Genomic DNA, 17,896 nt, shown 5'->3' with positions numbered 1-17,896 from the left:
ACTTCATTTGGGAATTTCTTGGAGAAAATACTGGAGGGGTTTACCATTTCTTTTTCAGTTCATTTTATAGCTAAGGAACTGAGGCAGATAGGAATAAGTAAATTGCTCAGGGTCATACAACTAATGTCAGAGATCAGATATGAATGCAAGAAGAATGCAAGTCTTCATGATTCCAAATTCCATTTGAGTCCACCGCACTACCTAGATGCCCCAATTTTGTATTTACTTTGGATATATTTTCTGTGGACTGTGAAGGAAAAATATAGTGCTCCATGTTTTGAAGAGAGACCTGCTACAGTTAATTCTAATTAATTAAAATATTAGGATTCTAAATATCATCATGGAGAGACAGAAATACAGAGAGACAGAGAAAGACAAAGGGGGAATGGAGAGAGAGAGAGAAAGAGAGAGAGAGAGAGAGAGAAAGAGAGAGAGAGAGAGAGAGGAAGAATCACACATACAGAGAGACAGAGACAGAGAGAGCAAAGTTCAGCTTTACATGTCTTTTGGAAATCTCTTTGACAAAATCTATTTTCAAGTTAAAATTGATAATATTAGCAAATAAAGACAAAATTCCCCAGTGAATTAAAATATGCTTCTAGAATCAGGTAATTTAGTGGAGAGTTTTGATTAATAGAATAGTCACTTAATATTTGGTACAATGAATGCCATATTGTAGGTTCTTAATAAATGTTTATTGATTGACAGAAGTATTATTCTAAAACAATTAAATACCTCTTTAACCACTTCCTCTAACAATTCTCCTTTTACCCTGGTCAAAGGTGAACTTGGGAGTGTTCAGTCCTTTGAATCAATCAAAGATTTCTTCCTTCTCTTAATCTGATTATTCCTGTAATGTCATTAAGGAAGTGTCCTTCTGGAGCTGAGGCCACTTTTCCTTCTAGAAACTGTTTAAGCTTTTGATAAAAGTGATGAAAAAAATTCAATGCAAGACATTTTAGAATTTGTAGTTAAAGACTAATAAGATTTCTTATTCAGGTAGGACCAAGGACTTCAGATGAATATGTTGTCCTAAGGTTATTTTGTAATATGCAACCTAAAGAGAGGGGTGCATAGACTGGGCTCCTTGTTCTTCCACACTATTTAGTAGCACACAGTTTGAGTCACTAGAAAGTAAGCACTATGAAAGGATTCTCATTTTTATCTTCCTATTTCTACTACATGTTCAGTCATATTGGATTTTTCATGATGCCATTTGGGTTTTCTTTACAAAGGTATTGGAGTGGTTTACCATTTACTTCCCCAATTCATTTTACAGGTAAGGAAACTGAAGCAAACAGAGTCACACTGTTGGTAAATAGCTCAGGTCACATTTGAACTCAGAAAGATGAGTCTTCCTGACATCAAGTCTTGCATACTACCCACGGTGCCCCCCAGCTACACACCACATATGCACAGGGCTAAATAAGTGCTTGCTAAGTGTTTGATCAGGGAAAGGGTTTGCTCTTAAGGACCTAGCTAGGAAGTTTCCAAGTTAAGATTTGAACCTAGTTCTTCCTGATTCCATTCCTGCACTCTATTTATTATGCCTCTTCTTCCATAAGCACAAATAATCTTTCCAAATATATCATATTTGCCTCAATGAAAAATGTCACTAAGAAATCCACATTAAATTTGACAGTCTTCTCCCAACTATCTCTTCAATTTAACCAATATTTATAAGGCTTTAACTGGCATGCTCCTCACACTCCCACCCCAAACCCTGGATGATCTAATTCTTTATGCATCTGTGTAGCTGCTCTAGAGAGATGCTTCCTAATGATTTGAGCTGGTAATTTATTGCTTTACTTTGGATGCCCTCATCTATACTTACTTGTACAGTGGAATGAACTCTGAGTTCATATCCTATCTATGGCACTTGCTTGTTGGATGACCACTGAGGCAGCTAGGTGATGCAGTGGAGAGAACACTGGCCTTGGAGTCAGGAGCACAAGAGTTTGAATCCAGCCTCAGATACTAGACACTAGCTAGCTGTGCAAGTCACTTAACCCTGATTGCCTCACATCCAGGGCTATCTCCAGTCATCCTAATTCATATCTGATCATTGGACTCAGATGGCTCTGGAGGAGAAAGTGAGGCTAGTGAATTAGCACAGTTCCCCCTAGCTCAAATCCAATTTGTGTGCTTGTCATGGCATCACCTCCCTGATGGTCTTCTTCAAGAATGAAGGACAAGCATCAGCACCATGGCACTTGCTTGTGGGATGACCATTGACAAGTCAAAAAGCAACCTCTCTGAGCATTACTTCTTCACTGATAAAAATGAATGAATGAAAAAAAAAGCACTTATTGTTTACTTTATATGACGAATTCTGGCTCCTTCCTGAACAATGTGCCTACACCTGGTCACTTTGTGAAGGGTACAAGTGGTAGCAGAGATTTAGACCTGGAACAGAGCACATAATGCTTTCAGGATTTGAACTCAGGTCTTCCTATTTCTAAGACACTGGTCTCTATCCCTATGTCATGCTGCCTCTCACATGGTATAAAATAAATATTCCTCTTTTCCCCATTTTCCAGATGATGAAGCAATTTCAGAGGATTTAGGTGACTTGGCCAATGTCACAAAGCTTCCTCCTACCAGTGGAGTTATAAGAATCAAGAATTTTTTAACCCCAGATACAGTATTCTGAATATTGCAGATTATGTTACCCCCAAACAATATAAAAACAAAAAAAACCTCTTATAATAATATTTACTTTCTTTCCATCACTGGATATCTAGCAGTCCATGGAAGGCTTACACTATTGAAAAAGGGGGGAAATATTCTCTTTCTTTAGAGGCTGCTTTTGTACACAGAGCTCACTCATCATAGCAGAAGTGCTGTGAGAAATGTGAAGATGGGAGGAGGAAAATAAATGGATCCAAGAATGAGATCTTATCATCTCATTGCAGCCCCTGATCTTCCTCATGAGCAATGGTGTCAGTCTCTAGAAATATCATGGGAAGAGGAATAAAAGGGTTTTTCATTCTTTCCTGTTGCCTCTGTATTGTGCATTTAAGTTACATTTGGACATGGCTAATAAGGATCCATAGGAGAACCTTTTGACAAGAGAATCTCCATAGCATGCTGCCTCTACTCACTCAGAGACTAGGCTCTAATAGGTAAACTTACACTTTGTATTGACCTGAAGGAGGTCTTCAAGTCACTTCTTAGCCCTCTTCACACCCTGATTGCACCATCTTTTGCCCCTTTCCAGGGCTCCTTTAGAATAGAAGCTCCTTGAGGACAATGAGTATCTTGTTTATATTAATATACCCCAGTGCTTAGTACTGGTTCATTATAAGCACTCTCCATCAAGCATCAGTTATCTCTATATCTATTTATCCACCAATCTATCACTGATCTAGCTAGTTACCAATCTGTTCTCTATCTCTCCATCCATCATTTGTCCATCATCCATCTGTCTTATCTCTATCCATTCATGGAACTATCATCCATTAATTTTTCATTCATCCACCTAGCTATCTTGTTATTATTTAAATATTTTGGAGATACCTGTTGTGTTGTGCAGAGCTAAGGCCCAGGAAGCAGACTGTGCTCTGGGATTAGCACAACAGTGAGATACATACATACATACATATACATATATATATATATATATATATATATATATATATATATATATATATATATATTTAATTTGGATTAGCAGCAGATGTTCATTGAGGGACTTAGATCCCCACTTGCCAGGGTCATCCAACACATATTCCCAATCCCTATTCTTTGCAGCTACCAGGTATGGTACTTCTGCTTCCATCATAGAGCTCTGGTTCTGTATCCCACAAGTTGATCATGAACCTCCAATACTTGAGAAGACGGAACCCCTGGGACCCCAAGAATGCTTGCATTGCCCCAAGAATGCCAACCATAAGAGCTATCTCAAAATCTAAGAATGATTTTGTTGTGGGCCAGCCCCTTTCAGGTTATAAAGGTGAACTAAGCCTTAGATGGATTAAGTCCTCCTTCTTTGGAGGGGAGGGATTTCTGCCAGTAGTAATCATTTTCTTCTGAAATGAATTAAACTTCTATTTGTGTCCTGACTCTCCTCTAACCTGCTCTGTTTTCCCTCCAACCTGAAGGTTAGAGTTCTGGTCTGGCCAGCCATCATCAAACTATTAATATCTATCAATCAGTCAATCAATGTATCAATCTATCTATCACTCTATCAATCTAATGTCTATCTATCCATTCATCCATCTATCCATCCATCTATCCATCTATTTATTCATCTATCCATCCATCCATCCATCTATTCAGCTATCAATCTATCATTCATTTCTCTCTCTCTCTCTCTATCATCTACCCATTCATCCATTTATCTATCTGTCTACCATGCATGGATTTATCTATTGTTTACTTGATCTAATTCATCTGTCTGCCTGCCTGCTTGTCTGTTTTTCTTTCTCTCCCTGTCCCTTCTGTGTTTCCTTGGTGATCTTTTGCTCTATTTCTATTTTTGTCTTTGTCTCTCCCTCTACTTTTGTATCTGACTTTTTCTCACACACACACACAAATCTATCATTATTTTCACTAACTGCAGTTCTCCTGTTATAGTCAAATTGCCCTGCTGCTCAACCTTTCATTCTTTTTCTTTGTTTCTCTCTAAAAGGTTGATCAGGCTATGTCCCAAAGAGTCTTCACAGAGAATAAAGAACACCAGATTTCTAGTCAGAGAAGTTGAATTGGGTTTAGCTTTAGCTTGAATTGGGTTGTAATTCTACTGCATACTACTTGTGAAGTGATGGGTAGGCCCATCATTTCTCAAAGATGTTTTCCCTACCTCCTTAATTCTCCCCAACCTGCATTCTCTTCTGGTCAAACTGACTTGGTATTCTTCAAATAGAACATTACATATCCCACCTCCATGTCTTTGCACAAATGGTCTTCTTTCAAGTATAAATCTTAGAGTCCCTAATATCCTGTTTTCAGACCTTCCTGTATGCCATGAATTGTTATTCCTTCCTCCCTTTTGAAATTGTGATATATTACTTAGTATTTACCTATGATTTTTATATCATGTTCAACCCCACCACATAAGTTTCAGGAGGATGGATTGTTTGTTTGCATTCTTTGTTTCTATTTTTTACATAATCTATATTATATCCTTTGTAATTATCTTTTGAATTGGATTAAAATTGTTGAACAAATTTACCTTTTGTAGATTGAATAAACAAATATTTCTCTTAACATTTGTATTAGGATTAGAAATGGACTTGTGAATAGCAAGGGAGCTCCGAATGAGTAATTCCTTCTGTCAACACTCTTTGTAACTCATGGTCTTAGAGAGATGAATTCAATAACTTGTTCTTGGTCAGTCTGTATGTGGGGGATGGGGGGATGGGGGAGGGACAGGAAAGTATGTTTAAGGGGAATTTGAATCCAGGTCTTCTTGTCTCTAAGACTAACTCTTTTTTCCTTTCCAACAGACTTTTTCTCACTCTGTGAGATGAAATAATATATGTTCAATGAATTCTTTTATAAAAGATGGAGCAGGGGGCAGCTAGATGGCATAGTAGATAGAGTACCTGCTCTGGAGTCAGGAGGAACTGAGTTCAAATCTGACCTTACACATTTAATAATCACTTAGCTATGTGACCTTGGGCAAGTCACTTAACCCCATTGCCTTGTAAAAAACAAAAAATAAAAAAATAAACTAAAAAAATGAAAGATAGAACAGAACGTCTGGTGAACCCAAGACATTATCTCTGCCCTCCATCAAGATCAGCAGACCTGGAGCATTAAAAATAGCAGCCATATTTCAGGAATAGTAGATGCTCCCATTTCTTATTTTCTTTGGTCAGTGAATTCCCATTGGGAAAGAAGAATGACTTCTTAGGACCTTGGAAAATGTAATCATTTTGCTTGAATCTTGTCCCATTGTCCAAAAGAAAGTATAATAATTATAACCAATATTTATAGAGTACTTTGAAGTTATAGAGTACATGAAAATCATGTACTACATGGTATTTGATCTCCCAGACACCCTGAAAAGTAGATGTCATTGTCCCCATTTCACAGATGGTCAAACTGGGCCTCAGAAATCTCCTACAGTAGTTTACGCAAGATTTGAATTTCTATCTTTCTAACTCAAAGTTCAGCACTCAAATCAAGTCTACAAGCATCTATTAAACACCATACTATGTGCCAGGATCTGTACTAAATATTAGGATTGAAAAGAAAAGCAGAAGTAAACATAACAACAGCAAAAAAGAACCTTTTTTTATCAAGTATGTCAATTCTAATGGGAGTCCACATGAAAAAGCAAGCAAACAAATACCTATGAATAGACAAGACAGGATAAATTCAAGGCAATATTGAAGAGAAAGAGGCAATAATATTAAGGGGCCATGGAAAAAATTGTAGAAGGCAGAATGTTAGCCAAGATTGAAGGAAGCCAGGGACATCAGGAGCCAAGCTGAGGAGGGAGTGAATTTCCAAGCATCAGGAATATCTAGTGAAAATTCCCAGTCAATATATAGATTATATTGTTAGAGGAATAGAAAAGGTCATAATCACTGGATCACACAGTATGTGGAAAGGAGTAAGTTGTCAGGGAAGGATGGAGCTAGATGGTGAAGGGCTTTGAAGGCCAGAGAATTCTAAATTTTTTCTAAAAGTGATTGTGAGGGGCGGCTAGGTGGCCCAGTGGATAGAGCACCGGCCCTGGAGTCAGGAGTACCTGAGTTCAAATCCAACCTCAGACACTTAATAATTACCTAGCTGTGTGGCCTTGGGCAAGCCACTTAACCCCATTGCCTAGCAAAAACCTAAAAAAAATGTTAAAAGAAATAAATAAAAGTAATAGTGAGCCACAGGAATTTATTGAATAGAAGACTGATATGGGCAACATGCACTTAAGGAAGATCAAGAGGGATTGGATGGGAGAGAGAGAAATAAGAGAACAATCAGAAGGCTAATGCAGTACTTGAGATTAAGGTCTATGCTAAAGGAGATGTAGTATCAGTGTAGAGAGGGGACATAGGCAAATATATTAGAGAAACTTCCAAGGTATAAAAGCTTGTTGCTTTGACTTAAATGCTGGATTTTCAGTCAGGAAGAGGGGAATTCAAGTCTTGTCGAACTCACTTATTAGCTTATACGTGACACAGTGAATACAGCATCAGCACTGTAGTCAGAAAGACACGGGTTCAAATTCAGCCTTAGACTCTTAATACTTACCAAAAGTATGTCCTTGGGCAAGTGACTTAATCCTGTTTGCCTACCATCTCCAGTCAAGCTGATTCATGGACCCAAATGGCTCTGGAGGAGAAAGAGAGGCTGATGACTTAGCACAGCACCTCTCCAAATCCAATTAACATGTTTGTCTTGACATCACCTCCCTAAAATCATGGTTCTCTTTGAGCATGAAGGACAAAAACAATTAGTGGTATAAATCAGATCTTTCTGAGGCTCATTTTGTCCATCTATAAAATAGGAATAATACTTTACAAGATTATTGTGAGTTTCAAATGCCACAGTACATGAAAATCGATCTAAACTGCAAAGTACTCTAGACATATCGGTTATAATTATTAGACCTTTTTAAATATAGTACTTGACAACTATTTGGATATTAGGGTGAGGGACAGTGAGCAGCCAAGGATGATTCTTAGAATTATCTAGTTCCTTTCATAGGAATGAAGAAATTAGGAAGAGGAAAACATGGGGAAGGAAGGGTTTGCTGAGCCTTTTTCAGGTTAAGATGTTTATGAGTCATCCAGTTCAAGATATCTTAAAGCCAGGTCAGGAAAGAAATTGGGGCTTAATAAATTGAACTGGGATTCATTTGCATAAAGATGATAATTGAATTTTTGGAACTGATGAGATCAACAAGTAAAATACTATAGATAAAAAGAGAAGAGGATTCAGTACAAAATTCTGAGAGACACACATAGGTTGTCACAGTCCCTATAGTTATCTACTTATTTTAAAAATAGAGGAGGGAATGGGGTAGCTAGGTGGCACAGTGGATAGAGCACCAGCTCTGGAGTCAGGAGGACCTGGGTTCAAATTAGGCCTCAGACACTTCATAATCACCTAGCTGTGTGGCCTTGGGCAAGCCACTTAACCCCATTGCCTAGCAAACAAAAAAAACCCTAAAACTAAAAACTAAAAATAGAGGAGGGAAAATGGAAAGAGAAATCCAGAGCCAGTGATATCTCAGAGGCCACTCAAGTTTCAAACCCAAGTATCAAGTTTGGGTTAAAAATTGAGAAGGCATGAATCCTACTCCATTCATTTCTTTCTTCCCTCCTTCTTCTCTTTCTTCCTCTTTTTATTCTTTCCTTTCTTCCTCCCTTCTTTCCACCCTCCCTCTATTCCTTCTTTCCTTTGTTTCTCCAACTCTTTTTTCTTCCTTCTTTTTTCCTTCCTTTTCTTCCTCTCTCATTTCCTCCTCTCCCCCTCTCCCTCCCTCCCTCCCTCCCTCCCTTCCTTCCTTCCTTCCTTCCTTCCTCCTCTTTTTCTGTCACTGTTTCTCTGCTCTCTCTCTCTGTTTCTTTCTTTCTCTCTCTCTCTCTCTCTCTCTCTCTCTCTCTCTCTCTCTCTCTCTCTCTCTCTCTCAATAAAGACTCTCCTTTCTAACCCAGCCAGTCCCTGGTCCTTTTTGGAATTTTAGTCCAGAAGCTCTGTAGAAGGCTCTCAGTTACCTAGAGGAATGTGGCATCCAAGATGTGCAGGATGAGTCTCTCTCTGTCTCTCTGTGTTCCACCCCCTTTCCATCTCATTGAGTTTTTAAATCCCAGTAATTCAGAGCAAAACAATTAACTTTCATTGGGGAAAGACATGGTGCAGAGGGAAAATAAATATTGAATGAGCTGGAGCTCAAAAGCAGTTTATTAAAGTGAAGCAAGGGCTGATGGCACTCATAAATATATGCGGCTTCATTTCACAGGGGTGGTGAAGCTGGTATCAGGCCCAGGCTGCTGCAAATGGGAGGGTGCAGCAAGTGAAGGGTGAGCTCCATTCCTGACTTCCTCTTCAGCAGCCTGCCTCTCCAGGGCAAGTAGCCAAAAAAAGAAAACTTCAGGAAAAGAACTGTTTGACTCAGTCTTTGACTCTGACTTTGAGGACCCTTTTCTTTTGTAGGCTTCTGAAGACCTCACTGAACTGCCCCGACTGCTCCTTGGAGTGGTATTGACCTATCATGCTTCTGCAACTATCTGATATTTGGTCTTTCAATGGCCTGCTTTTGCCCATGGGAATAAGTACAAATTCTTCATCCTTACATTCAAGATTTTTCTATATTTTCCCCCAAATCTCATTTCCATTATTACCTATAGCAAGCCTTCTTCAGCAATGCTGCACTTCCCACTATAATTTTGGGTAACGTACTTCCTTTTTGTGGGCTCTAGTTGCTTCCTCTGCACAGTGTAGATAAATTTTACAATCCCTATCAGTTACTCAAACAGGATGCAATGGAACGGAATGGAGAATTTAGATGTACATCAGAAAACCCAAGTGTAAATCCCACCACTGTACTTTCTACTAAATGACCTTGAACAGTCACATAAACTTTCTAAGCTTAATTTCCTACTTTTAAAATTTTAAGAGACTTTAGAATATAATCCTGCAAGGAAATGTAAAGGTCATCATGTCCAAGTTGCCTATTTTACAGAGGAAAAAATTCTGAGGTTCAGAGAGGTTAAATTATTGCCCAGTCACCCAGTGTTTATTGAGTAACAAGAATAAGGACTAGGATCCAAGGATCCCAACCAAATCCAGTCCTCTTTGTTCTCTACTACACTGCTAAGCTCCTTTTTTAGTTTGAAATCTACAATCATTTCTATCCCCTTTATTCTTCATTTTTTCTATGTCATAGTGGCATTGTGGGGACAAGATTTGGAGTTATAGGACCTAGACTGAATGTAGATGCCCAGTGTGCCAACCATTACCATTGAAGATTTGGGCAAGTTATCACTTGATGTCTCATTCTCATGAAGATGACAAGTATGGTACTCCTAACTTCATAGATGTTTTTGAGGAAAACACTGTTAAACCTTCTTTTGATTCTCTTCAATTTATCTTGTTTATAGCTCATTTGAACAGTCATTGGCATGCCATCTCTCTGATTAGAGTCCCAGTGCCCTGTAAAGAAATATTTTCTTTTGCCTTTGAGTTAGGTGTATTTGTTTGTCTGTATATTTGTGTCTGTGTGTGCATCTGTGTTTGTGTGTGAGTGTGTTTGTATATATGTGTATATGTGTATGTATCCCTAAGGCTCAGCAAAGTTCTTGATACATAGTAGGCATTAAATAAATAGGTATTGACTGACAAATTATATAAATCTAAGTTTTTTTAAATGTTCATTATGTATGTCCCTCATTTGGAAAGTCTTTCCCATTATCCATCCATCCAAATACTACCCATCCTTCAAAATTAAAACAGGTAATTCCTCCTCTTGGAAGTCTTCTGTGCTTATACCACCATACTGATTATCTTTATTAAGAGCCTACTAAGCAACAAAAACTGAATTGCATGACCCATAAGCTACTTTTCAGTTATTTCCTTAGCAAATGGTCTATAAATTAGAACCACAATCCTAGAGGAAGAAGAAAGAGGGATGGATCATATTTAAGAAATTGGACAGTTCCTTTTTTAAAAAATTGGATTTTGCAAAGCAGTTGTGTTAAGTGACTTGCCTAAGGTCATACAGCTAATTAGTATTGTGTTCTAGGCTGAATTTGAACTTGGGTCTTCCTGACTCCAGGACTGGTGCTCTCTATCCACTGCACTACCTAACTGGCTCTGGACAGTGCTTTTAAATAGCATCCATTTATTTCCTCTTGTAAAGTCTGACCTTTTCAACATGAATATTCTCTGGAAACTGCTAAATTAATTAGAATTTTTGACTGAATTCATCAAGAAAACAATCTTTATTCTATGACCACTATATCCTAGGCATTAGGCATAAAAATTTGAAAGTGAGAATGAGTTTACCTTCTATTAAGCAGGAGTGGGGGACCATTTTTCTGCCAAGGGACATTTGGACATTTAGAACTTCCTTCAAGGGCAACATTTGGTCAAACATTTCATTAGTTCACCCCTAAAAAGCTCCTAGATTTATTGAATTTCAAGTCCCACCTGTGGTTACCTTAGAAATGCTAGACTAATACTCAGGCTGGAGGTTTCCCACCCCTAACTACATCAGACAGATGCAAGACATTAACAGAAAAGTATAACAGAATTTATACAAAATACAGAGTTGGGAATTCCATCTAAAGGGAGAATTAGGAAAGTTCTCTTGAAAGAAGATATTTTCCTCAATTGATCCTTAAAGGGAGATAGGGTTTTCCAAAAGTTAGCGTGAGTCAGTCAGCTGACATTAAGAACTTAAGCTTTTAAGTGATTACTACATGCCAGTCACTGTTGTAAGAACTAGGAAAACAATAAACGGGGAAAGATAGTCCCTTTCTAAAGGAGTCTAATAAAAGCGAGAAGGGAAGACAATCCAGAGAAATATCCCATAGCATATGCAGGCAGGAATGTGTGAAGAGAAATTCATTGGAGGTTTCCTGGATTTGAAGGATTTTTTAGACACTGTAGGGAAGATTAGTCAGTTCCAAAAATTATCCAGTATTTTGTCTTTTGAATATTTTAAATTGGAGGAGTCAGAAGCAAATGAAGCATATCCAAAATAATTCTCATCATCTTCCCTTCTGCCAAATATTTCCATTATTCTTTCGAGTATACCATCCTCTCAGTCATTCAGGTTACCAGCATCAAGATCTTGATTCTTCATTCCCACACACTCCCCATGGTTGATTTGTTGATTATTCTTGTGGTTGATTTGTTGATTATTCTTGTGGTGTCTACCTCCCCAGTTTCTCTAATATATAATAATTTGTTTTCAGTCACAGAGAAACATCCCTAGCTCAGTCCTTCATTAACTCTCATTTGGAATATTGCAGTAGCTACCTAGCTGGCATCCCTTCTTCATGTCTCTCCCCACTCTAATCCATGCTCTTTCAACTTGTCAATGTGATTTCTCTAAAGCATAGGTTTGACCATAGCCCTGATGAGCAGTTATCTCCAAAGTCTCCCTTGAGTCTTCAGGATCAAATATAAGGGAGGGAAGGGAATAAGTATTCATAGATTACCTGTGTTCCAAGTACTGTCTAAGTTCTTGAATTAAAAATAAAAAAATATAGATAAAATATAAACTACTAGTGCATTTAAAGATCTTATCAGGATGGGTCCAACTATTCACCCCAGGGTTTATTGAAAATGGTTTTCTTGATGTTTCTCAAATATGGTGCTCCATCTTTGGTCTCTATACCCTTGTACTGATTGTTCCATTTGCCTGCCCTATCTGTGTAACATTATTCTGCTAAGACTCCGTTCAGAGTGGGACTCTCTCTATTTCATTCTTTTGGTTGCAGGTTTCTACTATTACATTCTTTTCTCTATTTGCAAAATCTGAGAGGCAACTGGGTCATACACAATCTGAGCATGTCATCTGAGTCTCACCCCTCTAAGGTAACCTTCTTCCTATTCTATATCACATTTTAACCTATTTCTTTGTCTGTTGCCTCCCTCATAAGAATGTAAATACCTTCAGAGCAGAGATTCTATTTGTCTCTCTCTGTCCCCAGGATTTAGTATATTAGCACAGTGTAGGTGTTTAATAAGTGCTTGTCAATCAATGGATTAATAGCAAATGTTTGTGTTATATATAAAGTACTATCCAATGTATATATAAAATACCATCCAAGCAGGGGTTATTAAAGAATATGGTTCTCTAATAGTAGTTGTTGCGGGAAATAGATTTACTGATGGATATGCTCAAATGTTTCCAGATCAGAGATGCATCTTATCTGGTTCTGTAAACCTTCTGGTCACCTGAACTCTGAAAAACTATACATATGCACCAATATAAAGTCAGGTGATTCAGGTGAGATTTCTCCTTTCCTACAGAAAAGGACTTAACCTCTGTTATGCAATCACTATACCTCACTTGCATTCTATCCCCTGAGGATCCTGAGACATCACTGGGCTAAGAGAAAGACTGCTATAATTTTTCACTCATGTTCAATTCTTTAAGATACCATTTTGGGTTTTCTTGGCGAAGATACTGGAATAGTTTGCCATTTCCTTTTCTAGCTCATTTCACAATTGAAAAAACTGAGGTCCACAGGGTTAATTGACTGATCCCAGGTCACTTAGCTAGTAAGTGTCTGAGGTTAGACTTGAACTCAGAAAAATGAGTCTTCCTTTATTATTTTAAGAGGTGGGGTTTGCAAGGCAATGGTGTTAAGTGACTTATTCAAGGTCACACAGCTAGGTAATTATTAAGTGTATGAGGCTGCATTTGAACTCAGGTCCTCCTGATTCCAGGGCCATGCTCTATCCATTGTGCCACCTACCTACCCCAAAATGAGTCTTCCCAACTTCAGACCCAGTATTCAATCTACTTTGGGCTTTGCTCTCCAAGAAAGAGGCATCTTGACTCAAAATTGATTTCCTTAGAATGTTACCTTAGTCAGTAACTGGACCAGATGACTCCAGAGGAGACAGTGAGGCTGGTGGCTTTGTACAACCTTCTTTCACTGAAATCCAATTTACTTGCAAGTCATAGCATCATCTTTCTGATGTTGCGGTCTTCTTCAAGAATGAAGGGTAGAGGGGCAGCTTAGGTGGTGCACCAACCCTGGAGTCAGGAGTACCTGGATTCAAATCCAGTCTCATACACTTAATAATTACCTAGCTGTGTGGCCTTGGGCAAGCCACTTAACCCCATTTGCCTTGCAAAAACCTAAAATAAAAAAAAGAATGAAGGGTAGGGGTCAGCTATATGGCACAGTGGATAGATCACCAACCCCGGAGTCAGGAGGACCTGAGTTCAAATCTGACCCCAGACACTTATTACCTAGTTGTGTGACCTTGGGCAAGTCACTTAACCCCATTGCCTTAAATAATTTATTTTTAAATTAAAAAAAGAATGAAGGGCAAACAGCAATAGTTGCCCTTCTATGTACCGGGCACTATTCAAAACACTGGAGACATAAAGGGAAAGAGTTTCTGCTCTCAAGGAGCTCACAATCTAAGGGGAGAGAACATTTAAACAATTATGTACAAACAAGATAGAAGTTGGAGATAATATGTATATAGAAGGCTTAAGAACTGAGGGGATTGGTAAAGAAGGTAATTTAGCTGAAATTGGAAGGAATTCAGGGAAACCAGGAGGTAGAAAGAGGAACAGTCAAGGAACATGTCCAGATGTGAGAGATAAAGTATCTCATTTGGGGGGGCAGCAAAGAATTTGATGTTCCTGGATGCACTTGGGGGGTTTATGAAGGCTGCAAAGGCGGGGGGGGGGGGAGGGCAGTTTGGTTAGAAACAGTAGCTCTGGGAGTAGGTCTGAGAGGTTCTCCTTATCTATAGTCTTTAACCTTATCTATACTCATTGTTTGACTGCCTTCCTTCCATGGCCCTTTATATGGCCACAATCTATATACCCATAAATCTTTCAGACTGGGAGATTTTGATAGGGAAATTCTCTGGGAACTCAGGAATGTAATAGCCATCAAAACAAAAACAAAGCATCTATTAAAAATTTGATGGGCAATCAAAAGGACTTATATATTCATGTCTATTACTATTTCATTCTTTTGGTTGGAAGTTTCTACTATTACATGCTTTTCTCTGTTGCAAAATCTCAAAGTCATTCTGAGACACAATTGGGTCATACAGTAAAAAGATTTTTGGACCCACTGTCAGGATAACTTGAGTTAAAATTTTACTTCAGATACTTACTGTTTGATCTTAAGTAAGTCACTTCACTTCCACCTCCACCTCAGTTTCCTCATTTATTGAATGGGGGTAATAACAATCTCTACCTCCCAGACTTGTTATGAGAATAAAATAAAATAATATGTGCCAAGTCTTATGGAAACCTAAAAACACTATGTAAATGCTAGCTATTTTTGTGTTCATGATAGAATTTTATAATCTAGTATTCACTATATAAGCTTCAATTTAAAAACAATTTTATAGTCTTGCAGAAGTTCCTTTTTTTTTCTTTTCTGTATACAAGACTGTGGTTTCTGGGGAACCAGATTTAGCAAGCCATAAAGATTACAAGGATTTTCTCTAAGATCAATAGAAGGTAGGGAAACTTATGCAAGGTTTTTGGAACTATGAAGCCAAACAAATACAATCATTCTTTACCATTTACACTGTACATATCTTATTTGTACATATTCATATATGTGTATATATATATATGTGTGTGTGTGTGTATGTGTATGTATGCATAGATTATCTTTCCTATTAGACTGTGAGCTCCTTGAGGGGTTTTGTTGTTGTTCAGTCATTTCAGTTGTATCTGACTCTCTGTAAACTCATTTGCAATTTTTTCTGTCAAAGATACTGCAGTGATTTGCAGTGATTTCCTTCCCCAGCTCCTTATATAGATGAAGAAGCTGGGGCAAAAAGGATTAAGTGACTTACCCACAAAGGAACTGAAGTCAGTTTTAAACTCATTAAAAACAATTTTTCTTGACTCCAGACCCAGCACTCTATTCATTTTTTCCACCTAGCTACCTTCCTGGAGATTAGGGATCATTTTTTGCATTTCTTTATAACCCCAGAATTTAACATAGTGTCTGACTCATAGTGGGTGCTTAATAAATGTTTGTTTCATGCTGACAGACTCTTTTCATTTGGGGTTTCCCAAGTGGGGAGCATATTAGTGGCTGATGCATGCTTTGGACCTCAATATCTAATGAGTCTGAAAGAAGGGCATCCACTGAAGGAGAAAGGCAGTTAATAAAAATAGATAAACTAGACCTGAGATCTTTTTTCTTTGTAGACTATTTATGTTGTGGTGAGTCTATTTCTTTTTGTCTCCCTTCATACTTTCTATGAAGGCTATGAAAATTATCCTGAAACTTAATTCATTAACCCTGATGTTCGGGATATGCTATAGGGATGTCCTGATAAATGTCCAACAAATGGCTCTGTGAAAGAAAATGGATGCATGATATATTTTAAAATTTCATTTGAATTATTAACATTTTCTCCATCACTTTTTAGAAAGTCTATCCAATTAACAAAACAATAAATCAAGTACTGATTGGTAGCATCTGAATATTTTTCAGGCACAAATAATTACAATTAACAAGCAACCATGGATTCTCCCTTTCAATACCCCCTCTGGTGTGGTTTTCATTATTTTTGTCCTGAATTACTTCCCTTCATCACAAATTCCTGCCTTCTATCCATTTTTCTTCCCTTTTCTCTGCCTTCCTCTTTTCCCCTTTAACCCTAACCCTAACCCTAACCCTCTTTTTTGCCTCTTTTAGAATCTTGAAAGCCTGAGTAACAGAAATAAGAAAAAACTTGGCCTCAGCTTGGCAAGGCATGTAGGCTAAAGAAAGTATGTCCACCTTTGGGTCCTCTCATATCCCCTCATTAGCTCTGGGATCTTCCGGGTTGCCTTTGTTCATGGAAGTTCAATATGTGCTATTGGGACACTTCCTCTAATGGATCTCAGTTCACTTCTTCAGAAATCAGTACACTTACTGTCAATCTGCCCCTTGTCTGGGTGCATCACTCTCTGGAGTGACATGTGCCAGCTGGTTGGGATGGTTTGCCTACTCTGAGCAGTAGTTTCCAAGTACAGAATGGGGAGGAAGCTTCCTCTAGAAGAAAACAGAAATGCAATGCATGCCATCCCACTGCTTTATTTTGCCTTACAGGCTCATGTGTCTGCAAAAGCTACAGGTGTACTCTGCCGAATGACAACTTAGGAGACAGAGTTTTCTCTATAAGGGTATTAAAAAATACTTTTAGACATTGTATGGAATTGGGAGATGTCACTTGGAGGTATACCAAATTATTCACGTCTATCCTGTTAGTCCCAATACCATGATGGGAAATGGAATTTGGAGATGGCAGCTACAGAAATTTTCTATTACATATTAGAGATGCAGAGAATAAATCTGAGGGAGGGGAAGTGATTCCTCCATGCTTGTACAGGTGGTAGGCAGAAGAGTGAGTGTATGAAAAATACTGAGAGTCAAACCCAAACCAAGTAGTTTTGCATTTAGTACAATGTTTTCTCAAACAGGCAAATTATTGGCAAGGCACCTCCAGCAGAACTTTTTTGGGGAAAGAAAATAATCCTTTACTCTTTGGTCCAATCTCATAATAACGGGTTTGAGTCTTGAGTCTTAACTCTTTGGATCATGAATTTGGAGCTAGTAGGAGCCTTAAATGTAGCCCAAGCTATTTGTTTTATGGATGAAGAAACTGAAACCAAGTTAAGTGCTGTTAATTGACCAAAGTCATACAAGTAGTATAAATAAAAAGAAACCATTAGAAGGAGAGAATCATAAGATCAATGATTTAAAAGAAGAATGTACAGTATATAATATAGTATAACGTGAGTATATGGTCCTGTTTGTCCTTTGTTTTTGAAGGAAATATCAGGGAAGTGATATTATGACATGGATGCAAATTGGATTTGAGGGAGGGAGTACTGGGCTAAGTCATCAACTTTACTTTCTCCTTCAGAGCCATCTGTGTCCAGTGTCAGATATGAATCAGGAAGCCTAGAGATAGCCATGATAGATGGATGCATGACAACCAGGGTTAAGACAAATGTCTTACACCTAGCAAGCATCTGAGGTCAAATTTGAACTCAGGACTTCCTGACTTCTGGGCCAGTGCTCTATCCATTGTGCCATCTAGCTGCCCAAAGTGGAAAGAACATGGGTTATAAATGGTCTGGTTCAAATTCTGTTTCTCTTATTTACAATGTGCATGACTGGGTGAATTTCTATAATGCACTGAGATGAGATATTTTCCAACTCTAAATCTATGATCTCATAATTCAGGACCCTAATTCATATTAACACAAGATGCTGAA

The sequence above is a fragment of the Macrotis lagotis genome, chromosome X (genome assembly GCF_037893015.1).
Source record: "Macrotis lagotis isolate mMagLag1 chromosome X, bilby.v1.9.chrom.fasta, whole genome shotgun sequence".
NCBI lineage: Eukaryota > Metazoa > Chordata > Mammalia > Peramelemorphia > Peramelidae > Macrotis > Macrotis lagotis.
The sequence above is the reverse complement of the archived record's forward strand: the minus strand, read 5'-3'. Positions refer to the sequence as shown.